This window comes from Pteropus alecto, unplaced genomic scaffold (genome assembly GCF_000325575.1).
Source record: "Pteropus alecto unplaced genomic scaffold, ASM32557v1 scaffold25, whole genome shotgun sequence".
Classification (NCBI taxonomy): domain Eukaryota; kingdom Metazoa; phylum Chordata; class Mammalia; order Chiroptera; family Pteropodidae; genus Pteropus; species Pteropus alecto.
In genome coordinates this window covers 757,505-768,175 of record NW_006441955.1, presented here as the reverse complement: position 1 = coordinate 768,175, position 10,671 = coordinate 757,505, and the positions used below count along the sequence as shown (strand labels likewise).

The 10,671-nt window shown below is 44.9% G+C and overlaps 1 pseudogene; it reads left to right on the top strand.

Annotated features, from left to right (window-relative positions):
- The first annotated feature begins 6,991 nt into the window (after window positions 1-6,991).
- Window positions 6,992-9,960, top strand: LOC107196207 (annotated as a pseudogene).
- Window positions 9,961-10,671: the final 711 nt, after the last annotated feature.

Below are 10,671 nucleotides of genomic sequence, written 5' to 3'. Positions count from 1 at the left end.
GAGCAGGACTCAACCCAAGGAACGAGATCATTGATGTTGAGAGAAAGTCACTGCTTAACGAGACTACAAGTGACCTAATGACTCTCAGTTTATTGGGAGAGCTTTAAAAGAGAGGGACATCTTCAAAAGATGATAGTCATATCAAAAGATCCCCACAAGTTTTCTAAATATCAACAAATTATTCGAAAATTATTAGAATAATTTGATTAAAGAATTGAGCCTTGCTTCCAGCAAGTTGGCAGAGTAGGTAAACACTATACTCGTCTCCTCCCATGACCACCTCAAAATTACAACTAAACTACAGAACAATCATCATTCAAAATCACCTGAAGTATAGCTGAACAAAATCTTATAACTAAGGATATACAGAGGAAGCCACTTTGAGATTGATAGGAGAAGCAGAGATGTGGGACAGGCTGGTCTCACACCCAAATATGGCAGTTAAAAATAAGGATAGCTATCTCCAAGGCTTTGGATGTCCCCCTTGAGGGGCAAAGAGTCTCAGCCCCAAACCAGGCTCCCCAAATGAGGGTTTCAGTGCTGGGAAGAGAAGACGCTATAACTCTGCCTGTGAAAACCAGCGGAGATTGTATCTGAGACAGAGGGTGGCTGGAGTCTCAGGCACTTCTCTTAAAGGGCCTGTGCACAGACTTACTCACTGATAGACTCACTTGCTCTGAGCTTCAGTGCTGGGGCAACAGCTCTAAAGACACCAGGAACAGATAGGGAGGAACTATATTGTCTAGCTTCAAGGAAAGGGCTAGAGGAGCAGCTTTCTCCCAGAGAGAAGTGCTGGCAGAAGCCATTGTTCCTTTGTTGAGCCCTCCCACTACCCAGCTTTCATGCACAGGCAGGTGCCATATATGAGTCTCCATCAAACTAATAGAGTTCACCTCTCCCTGGTGACTCCCTGAACCTCTGCCTCACCCAACTTGCAAGCCCATCCAAGCCACTTCTGGTGTCTTTTCCATACAAATAACCAGTCTTGGCTCATGCTATAGACTTTCCTAAAATCTCTGAAAGGTTTACAGACACCAAACAAGCAGCATCTGGCCTCGGCACATCCCATACATCTTGCTAAGCAGCCCCAAGCCCAGGCACATCCCGTACATCTTGCTAAGCAGCCCCAAGCCCAGCATTAATACCAGTCAGCCTTAGTTCACAGTTTAACTTCTCTCAGGCACTTCTAAGCCCAGCACAAGTGGCAACCATTTGCAGATCACTTTGTAGCTCATACCAGTAGCACTGGTTAGGGCACAGACAATGGCTGACTTTGGCCTGCACCAGAGCACCTCCCAAGAGGTCCCAGAACCAACACACCTGATTACCAGCTTCAGACCACACTAGAGTACCACTCAACCACCTCCACAAACTACATACCCAAAGGGCAGATTTAGCAGGCTCTAGAGCCCCGCTAAAGCAAATCCTGCTTCATAGGGTCAGCCCCTCCACAACAGCTCCTCCACTATAGTCACAGCCAGTCCTCGTGACAAATCATCCTGAGGGTCAATCCCTCCCATTAGTGTGCCAACAGCAATCAAGGCTCAACTACAACCCACATAAGGGACATACCTGGAGCACCCAGCTCAAGTATCCAGGGAGACTGTGTCATTGGCCCCACAGGACACTTACTACATGAGAACACTCTACCAAGACTGAGAGACATAGTAGCTCTACCTAATACATAGAAACAAACAGAGAGGCAGCCAAAATGAGGAGACAAAGAAATATGTCCCAAATAAAAGAACAAGACAGAACTCTAGAAAAACAACTAAACAAAATGGAATTAAGCAACCTACCAGATGCAGAGTTCAAAACACTGGTTATAAAGATGCTCAATGAACTTAGGGGAAGAATAGGTAATCTCAGTGAGAACTTCAACAAAGAGATAGGAAACATTAAAAAAGAGATAGAAAATGTAAAAGATAACCAGTCAGAAATGAAGAATACAATAACTGAAATGAAGAATACATTAGATGAAATAACAGGAGTTTGGATGAAGCAGAGGATCAGATCAGTGATTAGGAAAACAAGGTAGCAGAAAACACACAATCAGAATAGCAACAAGAAAAAAGAATCCAATAAAATGAGAACAGTTTAAGGGGCCTCTGGGACAACATCAAGCAAACCAACATTTGCATTATAGACATACCAGAAGGAGAAGAGAGAGTGCAAGGAATTGAAAACCTATTTGAAGAAATAATGACTGAAAAATTCCCTCATCTAGTAAAGGAAATAGACATACAAGCCCAGGAAACACAGAGTCCCAAACAAGATGAACTCAAAGAGGCCCACACCAAAACACATCATAATTAAAATGCCAAAGGTTAAATTCAAAGAGAGAATCTTAAAAACAGCAAGAGAAAAGAAGTTAGTTACCTATAGGGGAGCTCCCATAAGACTGTCAGCTGATTTATCAACAAAACTTTGCAGGCCAGAAGGGATTGTCATGAAATATTTAAAGTGATGAAAAACAAGGAATTATACTTAGTTATAGTTCCTACAAGAGACTCACTTCAGATCAAGAGACACACATTGACTGACAGTAAAGGGATGGAAAAAGATATTTCATGAAAATTGAAATGAAATAAAGAACTGGGTAGCAATACTTACACCAGATAATAGATTTGAAAATAAAGGCTATAACGAGAGACAAAGAAAGACCCGATAATTCTATTTCTGGTATTTATCTGAAGAAACCCAAACCACTAATTTAAAAAGACATATACATCCATACGTTCATTGCAGTATTATTTGCAATAGACAAGATATGGAAGCAAGCTGGGTGTCCATCAATGGGTGAATGGATAAATAAGAGGTGATACATACATACAATGGAATATTACTCAGCCATAAAAGAGAATGAAATCTTATCATATGCAACAACATGGATGGACCTAGAGTGTATTATGCTAAGTGAAATAAGTCAGACAGAGAAAGACAAATACCATATGATTTTATGTATACATGGAATCTAAAAAACAAAATTAACAAACAGACAAAAGAAACAAATTCATAGATAAAGAGAACAATTTGATGGTTGCCAGATGGGAGGAGAGTAGCGGGGATAGGTGAAAATGGGGAAGGAGTTAAGAAGTACAAATTGGTAGTTGCAAAATATTCATGAGGATGTAAAGTACAACACAGAGAATATAGTCAATAATATTGTAATAATTATGTATGATGTTAGATGGGTACTATATTTATTGGGGTGATCATTTCAAAAGTTATATAAATGTCTAATCACTATGTTGTATACCTTAAATTAATATAGTATTGTATGTCAACTGTAATTGAAAAATAAAAAATTATAAAAAGAAAATTGAGCCTCAAGTTATATCAATTTTATGTTGTTTTGATTGTTTAGTTGTTTAGAACAAATCACCCCCTCCTGTCGAGTCCCATAGCTCCATGAACAGCTGACCTTCTCAACACTCATCTGGTGCTGCCCCCTATTATGATTTAAAAATTAAAGAAAATATAATTTAAAGCTTTTAGTAAATTAATTTGTTATTAATATTTCCAAAGTGGTGGTTAAATATGTCTAATATTGTAAAACATCTCAACCCTCAAGGCAGCCAGTTTCCCCCTGAGGTGACCAAAGCCTCCTGCCAGCCGCCTTTGGCCATGAGGAGCTTGTCTGTTTACCACAGTGGACCCTACAAATATTTTCTGTGTGTTCTATAGAGACACTGCCTTATCTCAGGCTTTTCTGTCTAGTGCAGCCTATCCTGTTCTTTCCTCCTTTTGGAAAACTCCTATAATATCCTGAAAGGCTCAGTTCCAACACCCCATCTCTTTGAAACCTTTCCCATATGACCTACTCTAGAGTTCCACAGCTCCATGGGCATCTAGCCTTCACCATGCTCAGCTCAGCTGTCTCCCATCATGGTTGGCACAGCTTTGTTTCCACTACACCCCACCTAGATTAAGAGTATCTTTAAGGCAATTCTAAGTCAGATGTCAGATTCATCTTTATAATGAATCTATCCCTAGGGTCTAGCAGAAGGGAAGAGCCAGAAAAGACCTCGGTGAAATTTTGCTAAACTGAACCGAATCGGACTTGTTTGAACCCTGTGAGGGTTTGACCAATGTCTCAGCCTCCCACCTCCCTGGGACTTAAAGCTGGATACCTGAGGCCTTGAGGATATCCCTGGCAGAGGAATGACCTGACTGGGAAGGTGCCCAGGGTAAATCAGTATAGCTTTGTTGGGGAGAGAATAAGGTGCCGAGAGCCAAAAGGCCTGTAGCCTTGAGAGGAGGCCAAAGACGCTATGGGTGACCTCAACCCGAACCCCTTTCACTCCTCCAGGCATCCAGACACACACAGCCCCACCAGGTACCCAGCCCAATAGCTACATGTTCCAGATGCCCACACATATACCATCCAGATGCTCAGACACACACAGAACCAGCTGTCCTTATACAGCAGATACATGACCACACACATACATACTCAACCAAACATTCAGAGCCAAATCAGCCACACATATCTAGATATGTACACTCCATACAGTAACATGACACATACACGCCCAGCCAGGTATGCATACCACAGGCGCAGAACCAAATACAAGCAGCACACAGCCTGGCACACACCCAAGAAACATGTAATAACATGCCAACAGGAGGCACACACAGGCATACCCTGATGTTAGTAGTAAAAGAACCTAAATCCACCACCGCACAACAGATGGGGCCTCCACTCGCACACAGGAATCCTCTCCATCATGCTGATTCACCACAGCAGCCCCATTAGCCCCGGTTTCCTCCACATCAACCACAAAGGGGCAGCTGCTCTCTGGGGGCAGATTGATTTATCCAACTAATTAGCCCCAATTAATATTAATACACATTCTCAGGAACTGCAGCAGCTCAGGCAGAGAAGCTGCCCATTGGGGCCATCAATCACCGTCCAAGGGATGGCAGAGGACACTCAGGAACTCCAGAGCATAGGGACAGCACCTCAGGCACTCTCCCCAACCTCAATTCCCGGGAGTCCCCCGCTGGGAAGTCAAGTTAGGGACTCTAAGAAACCATCAGCTTAACTCTCCTTGAGCAGTCAGGGAGCCCAAGGCCCAGAAGGGGGCTGTCACATGCCCCAGGCACAGTGAGGTTGTCTCCTTGGACCTCCTTCTCTTCGTTCTCTCTGCCACTCCAGGCCAGCTTTGCCAATATACCTATCTATGACTCAGTCACTTCACCTGAGAATCCTAGCCCAGACACAATGGCTGTCTTAATGCCAATATCCCTATGCAGACTGTCAAAGCCCCCTTTTAAGTCACTTAGCTCCCTGGGAGGACCCTCTAGTGACCTACTGGTAAGTGTGAGGAAGAGATAAAATGGGGTGATGTGGTAATGAAGGGATGCAACTCGAGAAAAGGTGACATAACAAGGCCCAGGGTACTGTGGAAGTGATGCAGGTGCCATATGGCCCAGGGGAGCTGAGCCATCAGGGTTCCATGAGGGAGGTCGGGGAGTGGGGAAGTGGTCAAAAGAGGAAGGACACACGCTGACAAGGAGAGCTAGTGACCCCCTGTGCTTTGCTTCTGTTGGGTGCTCAGGAGCTAAAAGAGATCTGGCCTCCTGCCTCCAATTCCTTTGTCAGTTTATTTTATTTGAACGTATAGCCCAGTGAATACCCACCCATATGCCGGGCACTGGGAAAACAGAGCAAACGCACTGACCCCAACCTCAAGGACATCTAAGGACATTGATGAAGAGGAACTGACAACAACGCAAAGAACTAGCACGGGGAGAGCTGAGGTAGGGGACTGTCTACCAGGGCTTTCTGTTTTCTGAAGGAGGTGGGGCAATGGGAGGAGTATGTCCTGAGGCGGCATTATGTCTACCTGTTGGGATTGAGGCTGGGGGCTGCTGCCAGAGACGCTGTGCTAGGGTTGCCATCTGCTGGAGTGCCCCCTCCCTACACTTCTGTGCCCTGTGTTCCTTGCTGGAGCATTCTGCCAGAAAAGCAGGGCAGCTCCCATCAGGGTAAGCAGGAGTAGCCCCACCAGGAAGTAAGATAGCCAAGCCATTCCAGGGCCCCTATGTGGCTGCATCAACTGCTTCTTCAAGGTCACTTCTTCCTTATTTGTCAGCTACACTGCTAGAGCACCCTCCCATATCTGAGGCCCCAAGGGACGGGAGCCATGGTCCTGGGTGTGGCAGAACACAATCTCCTCCCAGCTGGTTCTTACTCTTATGTGGACTTCCTGGGGACAAACACTCCTGTCCCATGCAAAGGAAAAAGATTCAACAGAGACAAGCCTGTAAGTAGGCAGGTAGCCAGGTTCTGATAGCACCTCCTTATCATTTTGCCCCATCCCACCCCTCAGACCCCCAGCACACTAGTCTGATCCCTGCCAGTTCCTGATGGGGTTGCCCCTAAGGTTTCCTGTTGCTTTCAGAATAATCGCCAACCCCCTTAACATGGCTCACAGGCCACATGGAGGTGGACTGAACGGGCCATGTGTGCCCAGCATTAGCAGCTCACTCTAGAGGGTGTCTGGGGCCCAGGCAGAAAAGAAAGGAAGGGACACCTGAGGAAGCAGGTAGGGTTCAGGAGGCATGCACTCCAGAGGAGATGATACAAGGACTGCATCAGTCAGGCATAACCCTCACCCCTGCCCCTGCCATCCTAGCTGGGCTTTCATTCCTGACTCCCAAAGTAAGGCCACACTCTTGACCCTGGAATTTCAGCCTCTCAGTCTATTGATTCTCCTTTCCAGACTCATCCATTTTCTCCTTGGACCAGGGGTTCCTAAGGGCAAGGAGGGCAAAGGAAAGAAGGAGTCTGGAGTTCGGAAATGTGAAAAGGTGAAGGCAACTTCCCGGAGGAGGAGAAGGGAAGTTGCGAAGCAGAAGGGCAGGAGGGACTGGGTTTCTGAGCCTTTCCACTCTTCTTGGATGTTTCGGCCCAGGCCTCTGTCTCAGACAAGGACAGAGGAGCAAGCTATCACAACTGAGGCTGCTAGTCATTGTGTCGACAATGGCGACTCCACCCTCAAGACTGGGAAGTCAGAAGCAGCAGATTTGGCGGGAAGGAGAAGGGTTTGTGGTTGGTAATGTTGAGTCTAAGCACCTGAGGAGTGGAGTCAGCATTGGCCTGTTGGTCACAGTCTAAAAGGGTAAACCCAAGGTCATCCACACGCTGACATTCTGACTTTGTCACCTCCAAGGGGCCTCTGGAACTAGCTCTCCTTGTCAGCACATGTCCTTCCTCCTCTTTTGACCACTTTCCCCCTTCCCCTCCTCCCTCATGGAACCCTGATGGCTCAGCTCCCCTAAGCCAAATGGCACCTGCATCACCTCCACAGTACCCTGGGCCTTGTTATGTCACTCTTTCTTGAGTTGCATCCTTTTATTACCACATCACCCCATTTTATCTCTTCCTCACACCAGTAGCTGAAATTATCTTATTTACTTATTTCTTGCCTCCCTCCTTAGAAAATAAGTTTCAAAAAGCCAGAGCCTCGTCAGCCTTTTTGAAAGTGTCTGATACATGGCAGGTGCTCAATAATACTTCTTAAATGGAGGAGTGATAGACAGGTTGAGCCCTCCATTCCCACCTTACCTCTATGTATCTCTACTGGTTTCTTTCTAGCAACATTTAACATGCTTAACTCTCCCTCATCTTAAAAAAAAAAAAAAAAATTCTCTCATATCTACATCTTTCATAGCTACTATCGTTACATTTTTCTTCCCCTTCCTAGCCACGCTTTTCAAGTTATCTACACTTGCTACCTTTACTTGCTTGCCTTTCACTCACTCCTCTACCCAATCCAGTCTGCTTTATGTCCCAATTATCCCAAGGATCTTCTTTAAGTTAAATCAGCAACATTTGAAGCTTCATTTCCATCCTTCTTGAAATACATTCATTTTTGTCTTCCATGATAATGCAGCTCTTGGCTTAAATGTCACTTTCTTCAGAAGCATTCCCTGAAACCCCAGGCTGCATCAGATCCTACTTGATTTACTCTCATAAAATAAATAAAGCAGTATTTCTGCTTTATTGCACTTATAACAAGTGGGGTTTTTTGGTTTTTGGGTTTTGGGTTTTGTTTTTGTTTTTTTGTTTGTAATTATGCATTTGGTGTCTCTTTGCTAGAAGAAAGAATGCTCCATTCAAGCAGGTAGTTTCTGATTGTTCACCCTGAGTACGCTGTGGAAGGAGTTTAATAGATTTATTGGAGGAATGAAGGGAGTAGGGAGACGGAAGAAGTGGCTGGATAAGCCCAGACTTGCAGACCAGGAGAAAGCCACAGGTTGACTATAAACTAGGAGTTATCTGTCCTTATGGGCACTAATCAAGATCAGGTTAGTAGACAGATCAATATGAAAAGCGCTGAGGGCAGGAACAGACTAGGAAATTTCCTGTTGGGGACTAGAGAAGGAAGTAATCAGAACAGGCCGCAACGGGTTTATTAATAACAAGTCACCCATGCCTCTATTTGACAAGCCTTTGCTGGGTACCCACCAAGTATGTGGCACTATATTCAGTATGAGCTAGGTGCTGGACACAAGGGCAAACTCCACAGGGCCCTAACGCCAAGTGGCCTCACCCGCCTAGGGCACCCAGGGTCACCACTCCCAATCTGCGTGTGGGAAACTTGGGAGGACTCACCCAGGCTGGTTGGGAGGCTCAGGACTTAATAGTGTGGCTATCTCTTAAGTATGCAGCAGATCAGTTTGCCTCAGTGGGTGATCTGGAGTGACACACCCCAGGGCTCTTTCGTTGGCTCATATATTTATTGATCCTTGATCCATATATTTCCTGATGACTTGGATGAAGTTGGACAGGTCCAGTGCTCAGACTTGTGGGTGGTCAAGCTGGGAAGCAGAGCAGAAAGAGTAGGCAACATTGCCAGGATCTCAAAGGCTCTCAACAGGCTGGAGCCCTGGGAAGATCCTAGAAGATGGTGTTCAAAAGAGACAATGATAGGTCCCCTGGCTGTATCCTGAACTCCAATATCACAACCCTAAGGAGAAGAAGGGTGCACAGGGACATGACAGACACCTCCTGTAAACAGACACCAGCAAAGGAGCACTGAGCACAGACGTTGTTTCTGTCTTCAGTGTATATGGTCACCTAGCAAAGAACCTGGACCCAGAGGGTATTTAGTACATGTTTTTGAGTGCACCCAGAGGCTGATTGTGCAAATGAGGAAAGTACATTAAGTTCGAAGCCAGGCATGTGGGTTCAAGTCTTCTCTGTTCAAGTCGTTAGCCTTGGAAAAATCAGCAACCCTCTCTGAACTTCAGTTTCCCCATCTATAAAATGGAACTAATGATGCTTGTTTTTTTCTAATGAGATAATGGATTATCAACTACACAGCCTAATAGATATCATCCTATTATTAGGACACAGTCAAGTGGGGTCCACTGGCTGAGCTTTAGGCAGCTTGGAGAGCCCAGCAGGTTGCCATTTGGACCTCTGGGTCTTAAACTTCCTGTCCTGTCCTCTGTATGCTCTAAGTTGGGAGCCATCCTGCACCTAAGACAGGAAGACAGTGGCTACAAAGGAGACAAAGAAGTTGCTGGGGTCAATCAACTCTAGGCTCCAACTTGTTATGAAAGTGAAAAGCACATAATGGGGTATAAGCAGACTCTGAAAAGCAAAACTGGTCATCCTCACCAACAAATGCCCAGCCTTGAGGAAATCCGAAGTACTATACCATGTTGGCCAAGACTGATGTCCGTCCCTACAGTGGCAATATCGAATTGGGCACATTGTGTGGAAAATACTTCAGAGTGTGAAAACTGGCTATCATTGATCCAGGTGATTCTGATATCACTAGAAACATGCCAGAACAGACTGGTGAAAAGTAAGTCATGCAAATTTTTAAATAAAACTGGCCAAAGCTCGTAAAAAAAAAAAAAAAGACAGTCCCTGCTTTTGAGCATGTCCAAAAGCACAAAGAAGCCCTTTCAACACACATCTGATAGTTTAGGAGGACAACTATCCTTGCCTTGGATAAGTGGGAGGTCTTGAGGTGAAGACATAGGAGGAGCATCCCAGGCAGAGCAAGCACAGTGAGCAAAGGGTGGGAGGTGTGAAGCACCCAGTGTCCCAAGCACTGCCTGAGGCCCACATGGCCAGGATGTGGGCACTCAGTAAGGGGAGGAGACCAAAGCAGGCAGTAGCACAGCAGGTCAAGATTTGTAGGTCATCAAAGGCAAGGGAAGTAAAAGCAAAAATAAATGAATGGGACTACATCAAACTAAAAAGCTTCTGCTCAGCAAAAGAAACCGTCAACAAGGTAAAGAGACAACCATCCGAATGAGAAAGTAGATTTGCAAGCAATGCCTCCGATAAGGGCCCAATATCCAAAATATACAAAGAACTCATACAACTCAATAACAACAAAAAAAAACACAAATGATCCAATCAAAAAATGGGCAGAGGACCTGAACAGATATTTCTCCCTAGAGGACATACAAATGGCCAACAACTATTTGAAAAGATGCTTAACATCGCTAGCTATTAGGGAAATGTAAATCAAAACCACAATGAGATAACATCTCATTCCTATTTAAATAGCTATGATCAACAGGACAAGTAATAACAAATGTTGGAGAGGATGTCTCATACACTGCTGGTGGGACTGAAAATTGGTATAGCCACTATGGAAAATAGTATGGAGGTTCCTCAACAAACTAAGAATTGAT